Raw genomic sequence first — 21,341 nt, 5'->3', positions numbered from 1 at the left:
ATCCCCTCAAATTAATAGCCTCTTTTCCTATATTATTGTTATATATACCTATGTGTATGTATATGTTTCCACAAATACTTAATTACAACCTGAAAAAATATATTCACATACTTTTATGCAAAAATGCTTAATATTTGTACATTTATGTTTGTTTTTTAAAATAAAGGTTTTCAAAAAAAAGAAAAACTCAAGTACTGACAATAATGTATTCATTTACTCATATGCAAAAATTCTTTTAACATCTGTACATTTTTCTCTGTTTTTTAAAATAAAGTTGTTCAATAAAAAAATAAAATAAACTCCACTTCCAGATAACATAAATTAGACCCTTAGAAATAATCATTAAAAAAAAGAAAAAGGTGGAAGTTACATAAGTACTTAAATAAGGAATGCTAGAGGACTTGTTGAAATCTAGCCAGGTGATATACCACAAGAGTCATTCTGCACTCATACATCAGATATCTCATAAGAAAAGGTCTATCTTGCATACTCCTGAAGAAGTCAGTCCCAATTGTCCCCTGTAACCTCCTTTAATAGACCACAGTTAAATCAAGGGTGTAAATTTATTGGAGGATTTTTGATTCTTGTTCCAATACAGTGAGGTATCTTTTCATTATGATATTTATCTTCTATGTCTTTCCTGAAAACATATCAGTGACAGAGGAGGTTAAAATGTAATTTCCAGAGTCTGTCTGGGGAACTCAGTTTTGCAGGCCTTGACGTTGTCATTTTGTATGATCTTCTTTATTCTGAACCTAGAATCCAATTCCTTTAATGGGACTTTATCATATCCAGTGCCTTTTCTGTTTTTTGTGGAAAATCTTTAACAAGATTAGCCAGTATCTATCCATACTAGTAGTAAATGGTTTTGGTTCTAGTTACATAAATATATTTTTAAATCTACTTCTGGGTATTTTCTGTCCTTGTATGCCATTATTAGGCAGGTGATTGTTACAAAGGTCTTCTTTCAACAGATTTCACATCCCTAAACCAGTGGGTTACATATTTTTATATTTCATTTTTTTAATATTTTATTTCCTCTTAGCAACTTCCCAATTAGCTGAAGAGTTTCCTCTTGCCAGATGGTATACTTGGTGAAATAAAGGGAAAATTATTTCTAAGTATAAACAAAAACAACCATAAGCAACATTTAGACTTGAGTCTCCTCTCAGTGATAAAGAATGCAGGCCTTTCCTTGAGCATCCTACATTTTAAGGTGAGTAGAATAGGTCTGTGAATAGGAGTCTTTCCATAAGATGGGAAATAGTCTTTCTCCTCTAAGTATCACTACATTGGCATCAGTATGTCATAACTGGTTGCTCATCAGGTCCTCTCCATGTTTTATCTCAGCAGTGCATTACTTTAATACCTTGGGAAAGGAGAGATCAGCTGAACTGCCTATTTTATGCTTGGTAACTGTGCTCAATGTGATATGCAGTCTCTTTGTTCCTGATGGCTCTATGTAGTATCAACCATACAGATTTGGAGTTAGTATATATTTATCCATTTCTTTCACTATGGGTCAAAGATTTTAGTAGTATCTAGACTCTGCGAACAGGACCAAGGTTATACTAGAGTGTTTATCATGGCTTCCAAATCTTACTCTTACAGATGAACCTACAGGAATGAAAAGTGGGGTTGGGATTTTCCAGAGTGTGGTCATTAAGATCAGGATTAGCAGCAGAAGTTTCTAAAAAGACATCTAACTATGAATACTCAAGGTTTTCCTCATCAGAATAGTAAGGAGAAGTGTTAAACAATGAAGATCTCAAGGGTCTGTCCAGAAGTTTCCATTAAGATATCCAATTATTTTATCACTACATTATCTAATACCTATACCTCCTATACCTTCCCACTGAGGATAAGTATTCCTCTGACATCATGGAATAAGTGTGTGTGTGTGTGTGTGTGTGTATGTGTGTGTGTGTGTGTGTATTCATATTAAGGGGATTTCCAGGTTTGACTTTATAAACTTTATGGGTCAGAAGTTGTGCTGTTCCAGTTGCACTCAGGCTTACAAAATTGAGCCTTTTTTGGCTAAATTATCCCGCTGCTGAGTTGCTGGTCTGATCAGATGCTATGCATAGAACTGTAGGAGCACAAATTCTTCCATTCCCCCATGGCAGCCATTATTTTTCAATTACAAAAAGAGAAAGCCTGAATTTAGTTAGTTTGTAGTCCTCAGACAGGAGAAAGTGACTGTTTGAATTACTGGAAAAAAATAACAGCTCCATACCATAAAATCTGGGGATTATTTCTGTGGGTCCTACAAAAGTTGATAAGGAACATTATCAGATACAAAAAGTACAGAAAACATGGGAATCCTTATTCCCTACCAGCCCACAGGCCTTAGAAAGTTATTACTTATTTACCAGGCTAAGGGAATAGATAAGTTTGTCATGATTGAGAATTTTCTTGATAAACATATCACTTTAAACTATAATATTAAGATGGGACTTGGTCTCCTTTGAAATTATTTTTTCAGAATTCTCTCAAACAATAATTCATATGCAAACTGAAATGAGGCTAGATCTGAAGTCCAGGGTTAAGGCCAATCTATTGAAACAGAAGAGGATTGCTTCTGGTCCACTAGAAAACTATGTGACTTGTTCTCAATGAGTTGAATTTTGAAGGCAAATAAAGTCTGTCAGAATTTGGGTAATACGGGCAAAGGCATATCTAAGAAGGGATAGCAAGTTGTCACAGGCAGGGTATGGGTCACAGGATTATAGTGTTCTGTTCAATAGAATGAGAGAATAAGAGCGACACGGACTGGTAGGTGGTGTACCATTAACTACTATTTACAAATTCTTTTCTGGGATACCAAAAAATGGTATGTTATGGGGTTTAAAGTATTTTCTCAAGACTTCCTGCATTTTAAGAGACACCATAATAGAATTGAATCTCTCTGTTATCTCAGGTTTGAATGGGTACTGCTTTCAGAGTGAAAGAATAGGTTCTTCAAATTATTAGGACTAGCATGATAGCTGTGGCTAGGTTTATCTTTTTTCCATATGTCTATTCCTACCTCCCAAACTAATTCTACTTGGCACCGGAAGAAAAATACCTCTTCTCCTTAGAGATATGGAACTCATATGGCCCATGGGAAAAGGTGTTGGAAAAGAATAGTCTATCTCATTGAAATATCAGAGGTTGCATCTTCTATGTATTTCCCCAGTATCCATAGAATTGGCTGGACTATGCACCAGGAAAAAAAGTCAATATGGAGAACTGAGTTTTTATGGCCACTGAGAAATTGATCATATGTTATCCAAATTGTAAAATGACATAGGGCTTCTCAAGTTGGACCAATGAGTTAGAAACCTAAAGAGGGTGATCTGAGGCATGGTCAGTATTCAAGTGAGGCAGAAAACCTCTAGCTTTGAACCTCTAGGGACATGTGACTCTCAAATGATTACTTGAGCAATTAAGATATAATTTTGAGATAGGACATCATATCCTCTGTAGCTCTTTACTTTAATGGGCATTTCTTTTTAACATATCCTTAAAAATTCACAGAGATAATATATTTCACAGGAGAATTTTAGGATGGTCCCTCCCTGAGTGGCTTTTGTGATGTCCATTAAATCCTGTTGATGATTGTTCTTTTACAACTTTTCTAGGTCTTGGCTGTAAGGCACTGATGTGTCAGTATAGATGAGTAGGCAAAGGTGCAGCTTAGTTTAGCCAGTTTTCATGTATCTGAGGAAGATTGGGTTAGAAATTTGTCATTCAAATGAACTTCTTCCAATGATGTCCTTTGGCCTTCTGCTGTGTTTTCTGATTACCTCTGGATTAAGGCAATAGCAGAAATATTCTCCTTTGAGAAAACAGAACCAGTAGAGTATAGTTATTGAATTTTATTTTTGCCTGTTAGGCCCTATACTATACAAGAAAAAAGGTGTTTCTATGCTATATGACTATTCCGTACTTCCATGAAGTAGCATAGTGATAGTAGTATCATTATCACTATTAATGATGCTGATTATGAACCAGTGGATATTACACTGCAGTGCTTTTTGAAAGATATTTGAAAGTAATTGCCAGCAGATGTCATCTTTTCCATTATTAACCCCTCCTTCTCTATAGAGGTTGAGGTCTGCTCTGGTCTAGTATTAGCATAATATCTCTACAAATTTAGTCATAAAGGATATTTGACTGTACAAAATCCTGTAAATATTGATCCCGATTTTCAGTAGAGTTCCTTTTTCAAACAAGTTATTTTCAATAGTTTATTCTCAAACAAATATTTTGAGATTATAATGTAATATAATAATTTAATTGCCTTATTTTCTTCCTCCAAACCCTCCAGTAAGATTATCTTTGTGTTCCTTACAATTAAAATTTTCTCTCTCTCTCTCACTCTCTCTCTCTCTCTCTCTCTCTCTCTCTCTCTCTCTCTCTCTCTCTCTCTCTCTCTCTCTCTTTCTCTCTCTCTGTGTGTGTGTGTGTGTGTTTCCTTTTAATATTCTTTAAATCAGAAAGTCCAATACCCTAAGTCCAAACGAGGGGCATCTTTACCCCTTCTAACTTCCTTATAAGGAACATCCTTCATCACTTAGAAGAAGGTCTAGGAGCAACTATTTGAATCAATTGAGGATGCTTAGGATATTGAAGACTTGTCCCTAAAAGTGGTAAGAAAATGATGTTAAGGTTGAGAATGTGTGGAAAGACATAAGAGGCAGAAATAGAGGGCAAGTGGATTGTGTCGGGGAATCCTCAACTTTTAATCACATGGAAATCAGCTAGCATAGCATTGCTTTTGGCATTGCCTGGTTATTTCCTGGTAAACCGGGAAGTAGAAAACTTTGCACAAAAGTCATCTCTGATCATTTTCTTTCCTTTATGCAACAGAGTTCTATCTGTATGATGCTGCCACAATTAAGAATTCCCTGGGTTAGCCATTTATAATTTTCCTCCAGTAGAGTGGTAAGGCCATGTTTCTTGGTGGGTAAAGATAAAAGTTGACTGTTTAAAGTCTTGGGAGTATAATTTTGTCTAGTTCTCTAAAATGGAAGTTGATTGATGATCTCAAATAAAATTTGAAACTGGTTTGTTTTATTTTCAATGAGATGCAGGAAGAAAATGTAGTCTAGGCAATGGTTTAACATTTTCTCTTTCACATAATGGCTCATTTAGAAGAGTGTCTAGAGCCAATGATACAAATCACTTAGAGAAAGTTAGGTGGTTTCAATAAAGAAATCAGGGCAAGCTATAGACTTTTTTTGCAAATACTGATGGCTCTGTTCCTACCCTCTGCGAATTTTTCATTTTCTCCTCCTTGGTTTCTTCTGCTTCTAGACTCTTGTATCAAGTGTTCTGAGACTTGATACCTGGTAATTACTCATATAATCCAAATATCGTTAGAAGTACCATCATTCAAACCAATTATTTGCAATCCTATGTTTTGAAAAATACTTGTAAATCTTAGATTCGCTACAGTCTTCCTCAAAGAGCATTATAATCTTTCTGTTTCAGTTCAGAGCTATCTAATGCAAATCAAAATAATAAGTAAATATATAAGTTAATCAATTAAGAGATGTGTTTAAGTCTGGATGGTCTGCAGGTCTTTTCTCAAGCACAAACTCTGATCCAGATGTGGTCCTTGGTTACAGAAGAACCTAATGCAGGTTAAAAAAAAAAAAAAAAAAAAAAAAAAAAAAAAAACCTAAGAGAAATGTCCCCAGTGGCCAAACAGGGCCAAAAGAGAAGGAAAGTGCAAATGAATTCACAATGATATGTTCACAAATTACTATTGTTTGAGTTCTTCAAATAATACTCCCTAGTACCTATCTAAACAATAGATATACAGAAGTTAAATAATAAGCATTGTTCAGTTTTGCAGTGAAGCCAGTGTCTTGTGTTTCTTCCTCACTTTACCTTCTTTTCCAAGACCCTGTGATGCTCATATTGGTCATGGCAATCATGGCCTTGAATAACATTACTATTAACAGGAACTGCAGATAGAATTAAAATAAATAAATAAACTATTATATATTCAGATAGCTCTTCTGCATTTAAATTTTCTAGGACACATTGTCCAAGAAAAGGATGTATAAAGAACATATAAGACAGTGTGAGAAACAAAAGGCATTAATAAAAAGAGAGCAAGAATTTTGACATCTTAGGGTTTCTCTTGCTGTGATGAAAGAAGCCTGAGGAGAAATAGGATTCATTTTAGCTTACAGTTCCATATTACATTATATGACAGTCTAAAATCGTAACAGGGACTTAAATAGGGAAGCGGCATGGGGGCAGTCACTGTGAAGAAATGCTTCTTACTTGTTTAGTCCTTATAGGTTAATCCTCAAAATTCTTAAGCCATTCAGAAGAAGAATATGTGATACCACATATAGTGATCTGGGACATAGCACACTAAAATTCAATCAGGATAATGTACCACATGCAAATTTTTTGGGGCATTTTATCAGTGTCTAGTTTGTGTCAAGTTGACATAAAACTATCCAGCACAACAGATCCCTTGGCAATTTGACACACAACCACATCATTATTCAACAACAGTCTTTTCTTCTCATTTCTTCCCAAGAGGATTTATTAACATTAATGATACAATCCATGTAACTTCAACTTTTAAAAGTCCAATGATATTTAAAAATGTCAATAATATAAAAGTTTAGTCTCTTTATAATATGCAGTTTATTTCAAAGTTACAAGCCTTCTTAAAATATGCAAAGTGTCTCTAAAATAACCAGTCTCTTTATAGTTCCAGTCTTTAAACTGTGTGCTCTTATAAAAACTAAATTAGGCTACATAGGTTCTTTTTTAGGGGGAAAATCAGGACATATTCACAATCAGATCAAACAAAGCAAAACTAACAGTCTGTATTTTAAAATGATTAGTTCTTGACATCTAGAACCCATGCAGATCTTATATGCTACAAAGAACTTACCACAGCAGAAAAAGAGCATCACAGGCCAACACCCCTACACTCTACAGCTCCTGCTGTCCTTGGCATTATTATGGTTGTACTTGATATTCAAGATGCTGGGGTCTCTGAACATCATCTGAATTTTCACCAGAGAATTCCCTTGGCACTTAAGGCATTGCTGCACTGAACTATTGTGTTATGCCTTAGCTACTCTCCATGGCCCTTTTATGCCTTCTAAAGCAGTACAACTTTGGAGACACTTAAAATTTCAGCTTCTTTTGCCTACATGAGGAAAAATCTCAGTTGCCTCTGAAATTCATGTTTGATGTGTTCCTTTTGAGAAACCACTTCCCAGAAGTCTTCACCTCAGTCATACTTGTCTCTCCTTAACCACAGCCAATTCTTCAACCCCAGCTCACCATTATCAGTGGCTCAATGAAGTGACAGTTTCAGTTCAGTTGTTCACAATTCAAAGCAACAATGACCCTGCTAGTGTTTTTAAGAGACTCTTAAAACTTTATTTGGAACACCAATCCAGACCTTCATCATCTACTTTGCCATCAGCATGCCTGTCTTCCAAGGGATTACAGAATAGATTGCTGAGCTTTGAGAACAAAGATGTATTTTCCAGCTAAAGTGCAAGAATCCCACCATAATCCTCCCAAAACTCATGGTCACGTCTGTCACAGCATTATGCTACAACTTGGCGTGAATTAGGGTTTCAGTTGCTGTGGATAAACAGCATGAATACCATGCAGAAGAGATACTTTAATCTCACAGTTCTTAGATAACACTCCATCACTGAGTAAAGTCAGAAAAAGAACTCAATAAGGGAATATGCAGGCAAGTACCCAAGCAGAGGCCATGAAGAAACACAACCAAGTGCTTGTTCTATCTTTTTATATAGTACTTGGGGCTAGAATCTATGGGATAGCACCTCACAGAATTAGCTGGGACCTCTCATACCAGTCAACGGTCCAGGAAATGCACTATGACCTTGTTTGTAGGTCATTTCTAAGGAAGCACTTCTTTAAAAACTTAAGTATTTCTTTGATAAGATGATGCTGATTTCTGACAAGCTCACATAAAAACTAGTCAGAACAGTAAGTAGGAAATCTAAGAGGAGCATCCATTATGATCAGGTCACGGTTTAGGAAGCATAAGAGTGCACATTTTAAAATAAATTTTGCCCAGAATTCCAAAAATAGGAGTCATCCAAACTTCATGATCACAAAGAGATCTACCTGAATTTTGGGATAGAATGAAGCCTTGTCATTGGGGAGAAATGACTGAATTCTTAACTGTCTCTTAGCTCAGGAGTGGTAGTACAAACATTCCCCCGATCTCTTACTGTAACAACCGAGAAATTAAAATTTATTTATACCAGTCCAAATCCTTTCATTCCCTATCAGGTCCTATTAAACCCTTTATTCTCCACATTTTTCCAAAGAAAGTAAAGAGCAACTAATGAGACTCAGCTATATTTGTAGATTGTCCTGAAACTGTTCATATTTTAATGTTATTTCCTATTAAACCCTTTATTCTCCACATTTTTCCAAAGAAAGTAAAGAGCAACTAATGAGACTCAGCTATATTTGTAGATTGTCCTGAAACTGTTCATATTTTAATGTTATTTCCACTTTCCTGAGAAGGGCTGCTTAGTCACTTACTCATAGGATGACTTCATCTGAACATTCCCATTTTAATTAGTAAAATAAAAGAGAGCCAGTGACTGGGTGGGGTAAGGGGGTATAGAGAGAAGACAGAGCAAGGAGGACCAGAAAGAGAAATTCCAAGGTGCAAATTCATATGGATGAGTTTGATCCAGGTGAGCTTAATTGGCATTAAATTGCTATAAACTTTTAAGGATTTTATAGGTCTACTATCTCATATAAGAGGGCAGTTTGTATCTTTGTCTATTTGGTGTAATCATGTTATGTAGAGAGATTATGGATTGAGAATTGAATACATAAACCTGTACGAAAGTTATCGGGCTATAGAGTTGTGTTTGTGTTGAGTTTTGGGATAAAGAAACACACTGGAACAGAGGCAGAAAACAGGCAGTAGAAAACCACGAGGGAAGGGAGTCGCATGGAAAAAGTTGGACTTGTATTGAGTGACTGAAGTGACCATGGCTCTATACTAGAAGAGATACTCTCAGAGTGAGGCAGGCATGGCGCTGATAAAAAGATAAGACTCTTCTATCTTTTTTATATTTACTATAACATATTGTAGCTATGGTAATTGGTTATTTTCACTCCATGAAGGCATCTGATAATCATAGCCATCCCAGAATCAAGTACACCATTGGGATTTTCAGCTAATAGAAATAAAAGAAATCTCATGAAAATAGAAACCGTAAAATTATTAAATGGAAGTTATAAAAATAAAATACAATAATGGGGAAGATAAGCATATAATTTAGCTGAAAATATTTAGTGAGAAAGTTGAATGGGGCAAGTATTTTATGAAAATCACAAATGAGTTCCCAAAGAAGTTGCAAGGATATTGAAAATTGTCATGGTCATCAAGATAAGCAGCCAGATTTGTTCTTTGAGTTGAAAACAAATGTTAAATCTAGATAAAGTATGAAATAAAGATGTGGAGAAAGGTAAGGCAGTGCAAGTGAAGATGTCTAAAATGAGATTTTATTAAGCAGACAGCTCTTATCACATGGTAGAACTCCCAAAGATGTACAGGGCTTCAAGTCCCTCCCCTTTTTTGATTCTATTTCCCATTTCATTACTGGTTTTTATTCTTCCTTGGACAGGCATTTACTTTCTGATCTTCATTGTCACAAAGTCTACTAGAAACAAAAGCATCCTCTTAAAGAAGTCTCTTCTTGAATTCACCATGAGCCTAGTTTTTCTTCTCTGATTCAGTACTTGAATTTATGAATGGCAATCAGAAAGTGAACTCCTGACTTACACACACACACACACACACACACACACACAGACACACACACACAAACACACACAGTCAGACACCCACACCCACATATACACACATACAGAAACACACAGACATACACACATAAACACTCAAAAACTTAATACACACATACACATACTCATATGCATACATACATACATACATACATAAATATATATACACAGTCATCATTAATTATATCTAAATGTGATAAAAAAACTTGTTTACAAGACTTGCTGTCTATTCTCCAACTGTGCTTGCAGAATCTATGGCTTATATTAAGTTACTGTATTTTTCCCGTAAAATCTCAGAGCTTGTAAATTCCTATTACACAAAGAAGTAAACTAAAGGCATTTTTATCTTCAAATGCAAGAAGCTGAGCAAAACAGTTCAGTGAAGGAAGTCACTATTAAATGTGGATTTAAAAAATACCCCACTTTAACTCTAGGCTTAGAAAATATCCTGACAGGACTACCAGAAACATTTCTAACATCATTCTTACAGCGAGCAGACAGCTCTGCACAATGCCAAGTGATAGTAAAGATGTGTGCAGGTTTCATAAATTATAAATCACATAGCTGAACATACACAGAGAAAATATGAAACAAAAAAGGATACAATCCACAGATTCTAGAAGCCAAAATACCACACTGTAAGTTTGACTTAGAAAAAAAAATCTGTCAAATATTTCCTCAAGATGTGTTAACTGAAGGGAAAACGAAGCCCTGGGGTGTCTGGTATTGTACCATATCAGCTGGAGACTTCTAATTGTGGACACTGAAATTGTGGATACTCTATCTGTCTTTTCAACTCAAAAAAGTTGATGGTTTGTGACCAGAGGGCAACTTGGGCAGACGTGGAATTGTATTGTTGCCTGACTCCCAGGACTGGACCTCACTGACTTTGCACTTGCCTGTAAGTCTTGTTTACAAAGGAAATGCAAAGGCCACTTCTCACAGTGCTAAATGCTGTAGAAGTTGATCTTTCTTCCCATTTCTTATACTTCTACATACCTAGTTTTCGATTATGCAAAACCTGAAAATGCTTTCAAAGATTCTAACCGCATATAAACTCTGCTGCAATGATGCAAAGCATCTTGCATTGGGATGATTAGTATTAAAAGATAAACTCCCATTGTTAATAACATAGATCCAGAGGAAAGCATAGGGGAACATAGGGGAGATGTTTGTATGTTCATATAGAGCCATGGTAATCCTAAGTATTTATATTGTAAAATACAAACTAAGTGTGCATGTGTGTGTGCACCTGTGTGTGTGTGTGTGCATACCTGTGTGTGTGTGTGTGTGTGTGTGTGTGTGTGTTTGTGAGTGTGCTGTGAACTTTCTGTACATATTTGGTTTTCAGTTTCTTTTCTTGTAAAATTTTATCTCATATAAATCATTCAGGTTTCCAACAGGAAGTGGAAGTTTCTCAAACTATTTACCATATGTTTCAGTTTACAGTGTGGATAACAACATCAGAAGCATTTCAATCCTGGTGCTTTGGAGAGAATTCTAAAATTTTCACCTATTTCTTCTCAAAACCCAAAAGCTTTGCTCACCTGGGTTCTGAGTCAACTGTACATGTATATTAAACTGAAATCTGATTATCCCAAATATTCAGATTTTTTTTTGAGTTTCTAAGAATTAAAAAAATATTTTGGTGCTTGGATAACACAGTCTCTCAATATTATTACTGATTTTTGGGTGAGGCAGGTTTGTGGTTTTCTTATGCTGTGTATTTTGACATCATTGAGTTTTTCTCAATCATCTCTATGTTATCTGTTTGTCTGGCTTTCTCTTAAACTTCTGGGTTCTTAAGGTAAACATCTAAAGTATTCTTTTCGACTAATGTAAGGATTGAAACAGTAGATTTTTCTGTCATGATTCAAGCTGGGTGTCCTTTACTTTGTTGTTATAATTTTATTTTCATTGTTTTATATTTTTTCAGTTTTTATTGGGTGAATGAATCTTTGATCCTTGATTACTAAGAAGTATTTTATTTAGTTTATATGTGAGAAATTTCCCTGCTGTTCTTCTGTTATTGTTTTCAAACTAGAGACCTCTATGAGTAGAAAATATGTTGTGTAATTTAACTTATTTTAATGATATGTTTTCTCAGGCTTGGTTCTCCTTGTAGTGCTTAATATTATTTATCTAACCTAATAATTCGTAGATGTTGGCAAAGAGGCATAAGTTGCTTGGTCTAGTAGAGCTTTTATAAATGTCTAGAAGCCAGTGATTTTAAACTATCTCATGTACAAGCCCTATCAAGTCATTCTATTGACAATTGTGAGTGAGTGAGTGTGTGTGTGTGTGTGTGTGTGTGTGTGTGTGTGTGTGTGTGTGTTTATGCATGGGAATGTGAGATGTTCCAAATTTTAATTATATATTATATTTAGCATTGTATATTGATCACAACATTGAACCTGTGTATCTTGAATCTCTGTAAGCATGAATCTTCCTACTCAGTTACTATCATTTAAATTTTTCAATGAAATTAACCACATTTTCCCTTTGTTAGAGGTCTTCATAGATACCCTTCCTCTGTAGTCATCCCTGAGGATCAATTTTGGTTGTAGTATCCAATAAAATATTTTTAAAAACTAAAGGAGACATTCACTTCTCTCTACTTCTTGCAGAATATTTTAAAAAAACACTGGGTTACTATATAGAAATATATTTCCCATGTTCAGTATGCCTGGAGAATTATGGACTAAAGCCCCTGATGTGCAAGGTATTTATTTGAACCCCAGACTGGCTACTGTTAAAGGGCCAATCTCTTACTTACAGAGAAAACTATCTGAGCAAGGTGCTTGCATAAAGGAAAGAAGATGGGTTGGCTGGTAGAATTCACTTTTCCCTTTAAAAGCTCAGATATTCACAAGTATTCTAGTATCCATAGGATTTAGTCTCCTTTTTTTTGACCACAGATTATATTTTTTCAATTTTAATGGATATTCTCTGTATTTACATTTCAAATATTATACCTTCCCCCTGAACTTGCTTCCAGGAAGGTACTCCCTCTCCCAATCACCCTCTCCACCTCAGTACCTTGGCTGATTGATGATGCTATTCTTCCCATGAGGTTGCAAACCTTTTAGCTCTTTCAGTCCTTTCTATAGCTCTTTCATTGGGGTCCCCATGTTCAGTCTGATGTTTAGTTGCAAGCATCTTCATCCATATCTCTATGACTCTGGGAGAGCCTCTGTGAAGACATCCATATCTGATCCCTGTCAGTAAACAATTCTTGGCATCACCAATAGTACTTGGGTTGGTTTTAAAATGCTCACCTAGACAGACACACAATTGTAATTTGAGAAAATTTTAAGTGTAGAAGTCTTGGGATAGCAGTTTTCCTCACAAAAGCAGCCCTCTCTCCCTTCTGCTCACAGGCCACATATATTGGATGTCTTTGTGAATAACTTAATTTCCAAACATTTATATGAAGGCATTTATTTAAAACAAACACTTCTGTGAATGAACTGGAAAACCAATACTTTTTCCTCAGAATGGAGGTTTGCTTTAACTATGCATGTATCATAGGTGTTTGTTTTTCTTTGTAAGATGGATAGGACCAAGAGAAATATCTGGGACCTAGTAGTTCTTCAATAATTCAGTGTTGACTCACTGCACAGAATGCCTGGTGGGTTGAGTGCTTTATGTAAGTATGAAACTACAGTTTTTTAAAAAAAATCTTTTTTTAACAAAACTGTTTTCCTTAACACCATTAAACTTTGCTTCTACAGGATAAGAGAGAGTTCCCAGTGGAACAGGCCATGTAATAATGCACATCTCCACTGTAAACAAAAGAGCCAGGAGGTTTTCTTATGCTTACCACATTAACAAGAAATGCCAGGTAAGTTGTGAATATATAATCTCGCTTCCTTTTCATTTCCCCCCCACATTCCTCCTTTCTTCTGCCTTCCCCTTCCCTACCTCTTCTCCAGTTCACTCCCTACCCATCTCTTCCTCCACCATCACTTTCCCTCCCTTTCTCTTCACCCTTACCTATCTCTTCCTTGGTTAATCTCTCCTCTTCTTTCTCCCAACTCCTTTTTGACCTCTTTCTCTCTTCCACTATAGTTCTTCATCCCCCTTCCATTTTTTTGTATATTCAGTGAACATTTTGATGTCATTGTCAACACTCCTCTTGAAAAAAAAAAAAGAACAATAAAATGGGCAACAACCTCAGATCCTTACAGGAGGCTGACATGGATTCCAACCTTGAATTTTTTTCTTGGTTTTTCATGCTGACAATTAGCTCTCATGTTTTCCTTTCATGTGAACTATGCCTGCATAACTCACACAGAAACCTGAAGAGAATATTAAAACACACTTTGTTATTTTAAAGATATAAACATTTATTTATGAATATTTACTTTGTTAGAGAAACTGATTCTACTGCACAGAGCTTGTTGAGAAGAGTTTCATTCTGATTACAGCTACGAAAGTAAACAGAAATGGAAATAATCTGCTTGCTTGTTGAATGAGGAGACAGCTTATGCTTTTTTTCCTGAGTGTGTATAGTTACTATGGATCTTAAAAGATGATATACAGTCTTTTTTTATTTTCTTTGCATTCATTTATATTGTTGAGCACAGCATGCATTGGCATAGGGAATACAGCAAACCACTTGTGAGAATGACTTCTTTCTACCATATTCTTTCTAAGGATGGAATTTAAGTCATTAGGGCCAGCAGCATGTGCCTTTACTGATTATTGTATCCCCAGATCTATCACACTGTTCTTTAAAGCTAGAGTTGTCAGGCTCTGTGTTACATGGTCTGAACTTATATTAGTAGGTAATAGGCAAGAGGATCTGTTTTTTCTGCAGATATCCGTTCCTGAAAAGCTGAAACCAAGCCACCAAGAAATGGATTCTGCATGGGTTTGTCTTTGAAGAACATCTTTATTCCTTTTATACTTAGGAACTGTATACCTCAATATATTTGAGCCTTACGTATTTGTAACACTTTTAGTCTGGTACAGAATTTTTTTTTAATTTCCAGGAACCTGCTGTAGCCCATTCTTTCACTTATGTATTGCATTTTTTATTTATTCTTTTGTACATGAAGTTTTCAGGAAGAAAGGACAGAGAAATTAGGATTCTACCCACTGGTATATGTGGACAACTCCATGTAACTCAAGGTTATGAAGAATTTTGTTGGAGTTTCAACTCTGCTATATTTTTAGAGTTACATCCTCTCTCCATCTTAGATCTTGTATATCCATAAACAAATGGAATAAACAGAACTGGAGGCTTAGAAAATAGAAAAAGCGGGAACTCTGGAGTAGCTACCTATGGATCATTTATAAAGGCAATTTTCAGAGGAAGAGAACTATATATATTTTAATACTATAGTGAAGCTTGTTGGCAAGTTTCTTAGCATAAAATTCCATTCCTTTGCATAGCAGCTAGAATTTGATTCTTGTGCCTGAATATGATCTCTTGACATATAAACATAAGTCTTTGTGCTTTAGTATCCATTTTCTACTTGTCTCCATGAAGGGTGTTTTACACTCTGATATAAATGTAATACTCTGAATGAGAACATGTAGAGTCTGACCATTTTAGAAACAAGAATTCATAAGGATATTCTTTCTCCTGTATTAGTGCAGTGACATTTTTCAGTATTAAAGGTAACAAATCCTTCATAATAGAAAACTATCAGGCCTCTCTTTTTGTTTACAAAGCTGCCCTTTCTGAGATTTCTTGTCTGGGCCGTTATCCACACAGGTTATGTGGGTTTATAATGGAGCAACGCCTAGGCAAAATGCAATCAACAGAGAGTCTCTGCAACTTAGACCCAGGAACTCACACTTGTTTATCTTCATTGAGCCAGGGTAGACACACATGTTGTATGTAGGTTCTCTACAAATAAACTAAATTATAAAGAGTCATCGTGACCATGATCTGTGTTTGTCGCTTTTATTTATCTATCATGTCGCTGCTGCTGCTGCTGCTGCCTTTTTGTCATGACAAATGCCAGAAAAAAAAAAAAATTAAAACCTCATACATTATGATGTTTTTAGAAAATATGTGAATTAAAAAATGGCAACCAAAGTGATAAAATTCTTCAAAATTGAAATCTTAAATGACATACTGATTCAAATGTAGGGTTGAGTGCTGTAATGGGCTTAAATATACTCTATGCACTGATTACACTCAGGGGAAATCTGTGTTTAAAATGACTCATAGCTTATAACTTACAGAGATACCATAACAAGAATTATAAAAAAAAACATGTTTAAAGGGATGCATGAGCATTTAAAATTCTTCATATTTAATCACCATCCATCCAAAGGTATGCAGGGTAAGACTGTTAGAGCAGAGTACAGAGGGATTTATACAATCACTGTGTTCATATGCGAGATACAAATGGGGTGGTCACGTCCATAATATTAATTTGGGAAACAATTATCTTTTCCTAGAGATTTTTCAGATATGACTTATCCACTTTCGTGAAATCTTCCTGACCTGAAAATATGATGTTATTTTGTGAGTGTAAGTGAGCGTGCAGGTATATATATGTTTGTCTTCACATAATTTTGTGCCTTCAGAGGACAAAATTCAGAGGTCATTAATTCTCATGGAGGCTACAGTTAGAAGTGGCTTTGATCCTCCCATCCTGAGTGCCTGGATCTGATCCTTGGTCCTCTATGGTAGCAGAAAGTGCTCTTAGCTGCTGAGCTCTGAGTCACAATAAATTTGAGTAAAGGGCAAGTACCTTATTTGCCTCACACTAATTCTAACCTGTGTATCAAAGAGAAGTTCTATAGTTTTAACTGTTTACAGCAGCTAGACTTAATTTTAGCTTCCTGAAATGACTGTTTATTACCTCTTTTCTCTTGCGTGTTGAATGGCTGCTGGGTTTTCCAGGTTTAGTTCCCCTGGTTGCAAATGAATGATCTTTTTAGTTCTTTCCGCATGTGCCTTAGATTCTGCCTTTGACTACTGAGGTAGGATCTGACTATGTATTTCATATTGAGGAAAACTGAAGTTTATTCACAGTGTGTCTGTTGAATCTTGCAATATTGGTGCCAGTTAGCATTCCTGGCTTTAAATAACAGTGCTGTGATATTTAGCACAGACTATTAACTTGACAGGAAGTAGAATCACCTAGGTAACAAGCCTCCAGTCACACATGTTACTGGTCTGTAGGTTTGGTTTGTCTCTGAGCATGCCTATGAAGGAGTCATTGGGTTAATGGAGCTCCACAGACCTGTTATACCTGTTAGCAAGACTGAGTCCTGATCTGGAATAGTGCTTCCTAATTGTGAACTCCAGGTAACCAGCTGATTCAAGCACCAGCTACTATAAGTTTCACATTGTGATGAAGTGATGTTTTGAATTGTGATCCATAGTAAAGTATTTAACCCTGAAATTGCTTTTGTCAGGGTATTTTCTCACTGCAACAGGAAAAGGAACCAATATATTTGTTTTTGCTGAAAATATGTGCTTTAGCTTACTGGAAAGAAGAAATTATTTTTCAGAATATTTTTGGTAGAGTGAAAGAGAAAGACATTAAGTTATACATACACAGAGAGAGGGGGGGAGGGAGTGAAAGATACATGTACACATATACACAGAGACAGGCTTATGTGCACATACACACACAAGCACATCCTTTTATTTCCAGTAAAATTTCTGTTAGTTTTGCAATGTTAGTTTTTTTTTTTCAATCGAACCAAAGAATTAAGTCTAACCATCTTAATATCCAAGAACAAGTAGTTTCAGACAGATTCTAGACAACTATAAACAGCACAACTGTCCTCAAAGATGAGGAAATAAAATCTTTCTATAATATGAATACTACACATAACTATATAACCAGCAAAACAATCCTTCATGGTTGAAATAAAATAAAAAATTTTGAGGCATAAATAATTTTAACATTAGTATACAAACCGACCCTAAAGAAATTACAATAAGCAGTATGGGCTGTTCAGAGGAAGGTGGAAATTCAAGAGACTAGAAAAAAAATAAAGTTATAATTACTAAAGCACGTAGTGCAACTAGGACCAGAATCACTACGAGCAATAATAAACAATAGCATATATCTTACAATAATATCTTCAAATATTAATAGTATTAATTTCTAATAAAAAGATACAGGGTGCCTGAAAATTCAATAGCAATATATTTCTTTTATGCTAAAATAGCATGTTAGCTTCAAAGGTATTAATTAGATTAAAAATATAGAGAGTGGGGGCTTATCTCCCTTTCCACGTGCCATGAATTTTATGTGTTCTATCCTGCTTTATGAAAACTGGAGAGATGTTCTTTTCACATGTCTTCTGTTCTGCTTATAAAAATGTGGTCTATCTACAAATAGATGTAGATGATATAGATAACAAAACATGAGTTCAAATCTTCCTTGTTAGCACCATAAAATTTCTAATCACATGGAATTACTAAATGTTTAAATAGTAACTGACGATAACACCTTGAGAAAATTAACCCTTAATTTGGTGTTGGTAAGTAGAGGTGCTTGCAATCTTCCTAAATGACTAATTAAACACAGAGCCATACATGCATTTTTACCATAGCACATTATGCTCAGATTCATATAAATCTTACAGATTGTGATACAGTATTCTGATATCTATAAAATAAAATGGCAAATGCTAAGAAACATTAGTGGCAACCAGTAAGGTACACTGATAAACAGATATTGGTTTGTGCACATATATAGTTCTCAATTCTGTCTGTTGTTGGACTCTCAGATAAAATAACACTGGACAAGCATCTTGCATACTTGATGGATATTAATGGTGTCTAATTGTGAAAACATCAGGTTATCTTAAGGTAGAAGAAACAAAGTAAGCATGATAAAACATTTATTTCCATTATCTTGTACAACTTATCTTATTTTTTTTTTTTTGCTTCAGAAAAAAAAAATGTAGGCTACATGTTCTCTCAATTTCCCTACAGCAGTTTTCATATCTTGTGATGTTGATTGGATGAACAGACTTATTTTTACTGATTGATGTGGTTTTTTAATTGGGGGAAGGATTTGTTTTTGTTGGTGCTGTAGGTGTTTTCATCAAGAAAATGCTTTTCATTTCCAGGATATCCAGAGATATTCAGAGGTCAGTTGACCAATGTAATGGATAACCATGATATGACATTATCTTTTTAGGTTTTCCCATTTGGAGAAGATGAGATACAGGATCCAAGTGATATCAGTAGGTGGCAGTATCACTTTTTTACTCTTGGGAAGATTATGTCCATGTCAGATTTAACACAGTGGTACTTTCCATCCTGTATTTGTTCAGTTCACTCATGAAGAAAGACATATGATTGCAGAAGGGCAGAGAAGACAAGAAATCTCAATGTCTTAATCCATTACACAAAGAACTAACCTGACACTAACAGAGATTTATTGCTTTTTGGTTCTTTTCTTCATTGGTTTCAAGGGGATAAACATTATTCCACTGGCTATAAGACCATATCAAATAATGAAAAGATTTGAGATTTTAATGGACAAGAGAAACTATTTTGCTAATGCATGATGAATATGTTGTGGGGTTTCTTTCTTTTCTTTTTCTTGTCTTGTGTATATGTGACTCTAAGAGTAAATGGAACAATATTCAGTCCACATATTCACTTATATTTATGTACTCCTCTCAGGCATAGCCTTTTTCCTCTTTCCTGAGGACTCCATTTATAGCCTGCATTGAGCCAGTGAAAGGAAGTCTGTTAAAAACATATTAAGAAAGATAATTGAAGCCAAGATGTCAAACAATTATCTCCTAGTATGACTAGCAGTTGGATTTGTTACTTTAGCAATTTTTCTTATTGTTTTGATGTGTTTTACATTTCAAGTAACAAGCTTGGCCTCATCTTGTTGCCCAGGCTGGCCTTGAACTTAACTATGTTGAGTTAACTGAATTTCTATGTCTTACTCTGAGATCCTTGGTGTGTACCTCTTAAGTGGCTTGGATGGTTCTCTTCTGTCCCACTCTGTAGAGAGTATCTTTTGCTTACTTTCCATCTTAAGGTGTGCTCTGTATAACATGCTTTTTTCATATGACCTTCAGTTCTCCACTTCCTACCCCTGTTCCCAGTTATATATAAATCTGTATACTTTTTCCAGTCTCACCAATAATTACATTTACATATTTTTACTGTGTGTGGACAAATGACAGCTGTTTGTAGGCATTATATTTCTTATGAGATGTAAAGTCTTTTATTTTGATTCTATTTAGATCTGTTTTTAAAAATTACTTATTTTGGGCCAGTACATATGGCATACAACTTGTGATTATTGCTGTGTATCAGTTTTAGATAACTTATCACAATGTAAGCCTGAAGAAGATGCTGTCACTACGTCATGAAGATAATTCAAAAGGCGATGAGATAATAATTTTGGTGGTAGCACTTAGTGTTATGTTTGGGGATTTAAGTTCAGGAACTGAGACCAACAGTTTAGAAGAAGAGAATGGACTCCTATAAATTGTTCCCTGGCCTCTACAACATATCATGGCATATGTGAACATGTGCATGAGTATGTGCAAATACACACACACACACACACACACACACACACACACAAATAATTAATATGTTATTGTTTTATTTTAATTTAAGATATTTGAATAACTTATATTCTTAACCAAAAGTCATACAATAATATCTTTCTGTATGCATTAGCTTAAATCTAACATCGATAAATAATCCCTATTTAAAATTACTAAAGAATGTTGGACATTTAAAGGTAAATATTTCTTAGTTTTCCCACACATCTTTAACAAAATCAAACTGCATTCTCTCAAAATAAATATTTGTTTAGCTATGGTGCCTCATGACAATAAGTCTGTTGATTGGGGCCTAAGGAAAAGGAGGAGAAGTTCTTGGTCCTGTTAAAGCTTATGCCAGGGTGATAAGGTAGGAGTGGGTGGGTGGACGTGTGAGCATCTTCATAGAAGTAGGGAGAGGAGGACAGAAAATGGCAATGGAAAGAAGAAGATAACATTTAAAATGTAAATACATAAAGTAATCAAATTAAAAAAAGAAAAGAGAATTTTAAGTTTGAGGCTATCTGGAGTTACACCATAAGGTAATGTCAGAAAAATAATTATAAATAGTATAGATTTCTGAATATTTATAGCATCTCTTCAGTTTGTTTATACTGTCATTGTTTTAACTCCTCATAATAAATAGCATTAATCATATACAGTATTTAGATTACCTATAAAGATAACATCTTTTTTTATTTTTTTTTTATTTTTTTTTAATTCTTTTTATTTTTTTAAACGACTTTATTTTGCAAAACAAAGATAAATGTAAAGATTTTAAACATTTTTTGCTTAAAATTATACAATTGTGTCAGTACTGTTTTTTCAGACATTAAAATAAATTTTACATAAAACCATGTGAATATGATTTTAGTCAGTACTTGACTTTTTTCAAGGGCTTGACAGTATGCATTGAAAACGTACTAGTTGCAATAAGCGTAAAGTACATGCAAAACAAAACGCAACATGGAAATAGTCAAAGTCTTCTTGTTTTG

The sequence above is a fragment of the Micromys minutus genome (assembly GCF_963924665.1).
Source record: "Micromys minutus genome assembly, chromosome: 5".
Lineage (NCBI taxonomy): Eukaryota > Metazoa > Chordata > Mammalia > Rodentia > Muridae > Micromys > Micromys minutus.
This window is presented reverse-complemented; position numbering follows the sequence as displayed.